Below are 5,256 nucleotides of genomic sequence, written 5' to 3' on the forward strand. Positions count from 1 at the left end.
AAAAAAAGGATGTCTTGTATATTTTTTGGTGGAAAGTCTCTGTAGAAATAAGTGTAGTCGACTATACTTTTCTATACAAAAATAGGTAAACGGACATATACCAGCCTGACAGAGGCCAAGAGTCCTCCGTCTCTGGTAAATGGAACCCTCTGTGAGCTTTCTGGTGTGTCTAACAAATGTAGGGCTAAAAGACAATGTGAACAGGGTGTAAACTGTGCACTTTGGTAATTGATGCATTAAAAACTACAGCTTGGGTTTGTTGCCTCATTACTATGTTGTTTTAACAAGAAGCTGTTGTTACAACTTTCAAAATCATTGTTATTATGCTTGAAAAAAATTAAAAGGGAACCTGTTATTCCGGCTGCCAGGGCAGAGACCGCCCGACTTGCTGGTGAAGCTCTGCATACTAAATCCTTCCAGGAAGTCCCGCTCCTGGAACTGGTCCCAGAGCGGAGAAATCGCTGCCCAAAGCCGTGCCCGCGCTATATGCAAATCAATAGAGATGAGTCCGACGTCCATACAAAATGACTGAAGCAGTCATTTTCTATCGACGTCGGACTCATCTCGTTATTTGCATATAGCGTGCGCACAGCTTCGGGCGGCAATTTTTCTGCCCGGGATCGGGTCCAGGAGCGGGATTTCCTGAAAGGATTAAAGAGGATAAACCATTAGGTACATCCTCTTTAATCTGACCCCCGAATCGAACGGCGCTGTCACGGGGAAGCCAGTGCTGCAGTCCATTTTTGGAACTGCGGCCCGGTTCTCGTGTACGGCGCCATTCTATCCACGGGTCCTGGGCAGGTGCTGAAGCACCGGAGGCGGGCCGGCCCACCCCCCAGTGGGAAGGAATTTCCTCCCCTCTATGACGCGGCTCCATTGATTCTAAAGGAGCCGCGTCATAGAGGGGAGGAAATTCCCTCCCAGTGGGGGCGGGCCGGTCCACCTCCGGTGCTTCAGCATCGACCCAAGACCTGTGGATAGAACGGCGCCGTACACGGGAACCAGGCTGCGGTTCCAAAAACGGACCGTGGCATCATCTTCGGCGCTGTTCGATCTGTGGGTCAGATTAAAGAGGATGTACCTGATGGTACACCTAGAGGTTGGGCGGGCTCTGCCCGGCAGCCGGGGTGACAGGTCCTCTTTAACTTACTTGAAATCCAGATCCAGTCTCCTAATGCCATCTTTTTAGTCTTGTGTTGGTTGAAAAAAAGAGACCCGCTACATCCGCTGAATGGCTGAGTTTGCCTGCAAAGGTCACGTCTCAAGTTCCCTTGAGCGGCCGGAGACTGGGGACTGAAAAAGCATAATGTGGGCCCTGCTGCGGGGGAGGTAAGTAAACCTCATTGTCTTCATTCACCCCCTCCCTGGCGATACTGAAAAAACACGTCTCACCTGGAGTACCCCTTATTGAGTAATGTTTTCTAGGAGCCCAGACCCGCTTTCTCTCTATCCCTATTTAGCATGCTATAGTTTCCAGCTGTTACTATACTGAATGTAAATATAAATGTCTCCATTTTAATCTGAATCAAATTCATGCTTATTCAACCTCCCAGTTACTGTATCTGCAGGTCTCAGCAAGCATGTCACCCACAGTATGCTCTAACCTTTACTATAAAGGGCCTCAGCCGTTGCACTAATTTTGAAGAAAAATAGATATCAGTTGTATAGACAGATACTTTTACACTGCTGTAAAATGCTTTTGTTTTGTAATGTTAAAAGGTAATTGAATTTTCTGTTGTCACTAGGGAAACCATAGATTCATAAATTGTTATGTAAGCAGATCAGGAAAACGACCTGACAACCAAATGACTTGGTTAATTATTAATTCCTAATAAAAATGCAAGTACTGCTCTAGAAGATGAATAATAGAGTGCCACCTGTATTGCGGTGTCATTTTCTTGATGTGTTTATTAAGCCTGTGGAAGGATTGTTGCACTTTGGAGTTTCATAGTTTATTTATATTGGACATTAACAGGTACTTTCATTCATCACAGCTCTGCAGTTTGCTTTATGACAATGCATTAAAACTGTATGTACTGATGTAAGCAACGCCGGCTTTCTAGATCAATGATGGATGACAATATAAAAGTGATGACAATATTACTGGATGATGCACGCAGTTAACATGAGCTAAGCAATAAAGCACTTAAATAAGGAAAGATGCACTATTTATATCATTGGTTATTTTCAATTACACAAGCAATACAAGAGACAGGGTAGTTTACTGTGAGTCCTTAGATATTCTACATGTTAGCCTTTATACATACATTTATTAGCTAATGAAAAAAGTGATCGATGAGATTCCAAAGCAAATGGAAACCTAACATAAGTCGTTCAGTGTAACTCGCTTTCATAACCAAACTGAATTCTACAGCGGTTTAAAAGATATATATTAATCTCCCACCCTTCTAGTAACACCATAAAAATATTGAATACATTAAAGCAGTTTCATCCAAGGCCAAGTTAAAGGGGTAGTGCGGCGCTAAGAAATTATTCATAAAATAACACACATTACAAAGTTATACAACTTCGTAATGTATGTTGTGTATGTGAATCACCCCCTTCCCCGTGTTCCCCCACCCCCGCACATGGACCCGGAAGTGTAGTGTACCATACACACCTGATGCGCCTCGTCCCCAATCTTCTGTCGAGAAGTCGCTGCAGCCGTCCCCCCCCCCCCCACCACCTCTGCCGCGTCATCGGCATAACTGTGCTAACGTGTTATTTTGTGAATAATTTCTTAGTGCCGCACTACCACTTTAAGTAAGGGGGGGGGGGGGGGGTCAAACTTCTTGTCCCTCGTCAGTGGAGTGTTTGTTTAAATGATAGGTGTAACTTTACATTGGCATATTATATTGATATTACAATCTCGCCCACGTGTATTTATTTATTCTTGTTTATGAAGAGAAGTGCACCTTAAAAATGGCAAAATGACACGAAACACATTGATGTGTTTTTTATCTCTAACATCACTAGCACAATGAAATCTGTATTACAGCAGCAAGTCTCAGCCTGACTGGTGGTCAGATGACCGTTACATTTACTCATATTTTGCCAGTTTCACACGTACAGGAGCGCAGCGGATTTCACACACAGGCAGCTCTGTATCCTGTCATCCACTGTATGTAAAACCCGATCCCCTTTACCCACCGCTGCCTGGTGAATACTTTACCAGTCCGCGCTCCGGCCCTGACGTCCCACTCAGCCAATCAGTGGCTGTGGCAGGAAAACTTACTACATAAGTAAAACGTCAGAAATAGCTCATCAAAAAAAGGAGATAAAAATGTAAACCCAAAAATGAAAAATTTTGGATATTCTGCAACTAGAGTTGTGTAGTCATGACCCATTGCTTGTCTTAAACGGTTTCCACCACCAGATGTCACGGGTAAAACAGATGTATTCCTGCTGGGATGGGGGGCATTTGAGTCAGCAATAGGAGGCACTTAAACCCCCGATCTTCTTGTCATCAGTGGCTGAGCAGGAACACTGCTTCAGTCACTGATTGGCTGCAATGACCCTTGTGGCTTGTCATCCCAGCCAATCAGCAGCTGCACTGTGTTTAGCTTAGAAGACCTTGGTTCTACTACTAGGCTGCTGCTATTTGCTGCAGCCTAATAATACCAGCCTGCTACCGCCCAGTCCAGGAGCGCTAATTTTGACCTGGCTCTTCCCAGTACCCCTAGTGCAGGGGGTACTGGGGTAATATTGGGGGGTTAGTGTTAGCCATTTTATACCGGCTAACACTAGGCCCTGACTTAGTAATGGATGCCGTCTATCACAGAGCTGTAATAAACCTGTGTTAAAATAAAACACAACACAATAGAGAAAAGTATTTTATTAAAAAAAAAACACCCTGTACCCCTCATTGACCATTTTATATATATAAAAAAACAAACGCTGGTCATTGACTTAGTCCACTGAATCCGTTGCAATCCTCTGGATACTAATATCTGAAAAACACAAAAAAGGGGCAGGAGGAGATAGATCATTTTGACAGGTGTTCTGCATTTTACAGTATGCAGCATCTTAGCAGATGCCGCTTACAGTCTGCCACACAAGGGGTTAAGAGAGGCATCCACACCTTGCTGGGATGGGTGCAGTGCTGGGGGGAGAAGGGGGGGGGGCATACTCACCACAGACTTCTTTCTTCACTAGAGCCTGGCACACTGAGCTACAAGTGTGTCAGGCTCAGGCTCTTCTAATCTTCAAGTGTCATTTCAGCCAATCAGCGCCTGAAGCAGTGTCCCAGCTCAGCTGCTGATTACAAGAAGACCTGGAGAAGATCAAAGTTAACACCCCCCCATAATTGAGCATAGTATGGTCCACAGGGGGTTCATTTAACCCCATGGGGACCAGACTGTCATCCCCTGGCCCACAGGGGGTTAAGTTAACTCCTAGACGATCCTGGGCGTACGTCCTGGGTCGCCTAGGGGACTTCTGAACCGGCGTGGTCCCGGGTGCCACTTGTAGCCCGGGACTGCGGCTAATTAAGTATTCAGATGCAGCTGTCAAAGTTGACATCTGCATCTGAATACTTCTTGCAGACGATTCCTTGGTGTCTAGTGGGGAAATCACGTTGCGGAGGAGCGCCGTAATGGCTATAACTATATTGCATAGATCTCAATGAGAGATCAATGTGCTTATACTAGAAGTCCCCCAGAGGGCTACTCGTATAAGTGTAAGAAAAAAAAAAGTGTTATTATTAAAAAAAAAAAAGAAAGCCCCCTCCCTTCTAATAAAAGTTTGAATCACTCACCTTTTTCTATGTTATAAATAAATAAACATATTTTGTATCGCCGCATGCGTAATTGCCCAAACTATTAATTTATCACATTCCTGATCTCGCACAGTAAACGGCGTAAGGCGGGCCGACCCACCCTTAGTGGGAGGAAACCCTAGCCCCTCTATGATAGGGTTCCATTTATTCTAATGGAGTCACGTCATGGAGGGGCGGGGTTTCTTCCCACTAAGGGTGGGTCGGCCCGCCTCCAGTGCTTTAGCCTGGGCCTGGTAGTACAGTCACTTTAAGGAACATATATTTGTTAACAATGGTTTGAATTTTTTACAAGCCATCAGATAAAATAAAAGTTATACATGTTACATATCGTTGTAATCGCAACGACTTGAGGAACATATATAACAAGTCAGTTTTACCCCCGGGCGAACGGTGTAAAAACAAAACCCCTCCAAATAAAAAAATTTTTTTTTCAATTTTACCACACATTTAATTTTTTTCTGCTTTTGCAGTGTTCTTTA

Source organism: Dendropsophus ebraccatus, chromosome 3 (genome assembly GCF_027789765.1).
Source record: "Dendropsophus ebraccatus isolate aDenEbr1 chromosome 3, aDenEbr1.pat, whole genome shotgun sequence".
In the NCBI taxonomy this organism is placed as follows: domain Eukaryota; kingdom Metazoa; phylum Chordata; class Amphibia; order Anura; family Hylidae; genus Dendropsophus; species Dendropsophus ebraccatus.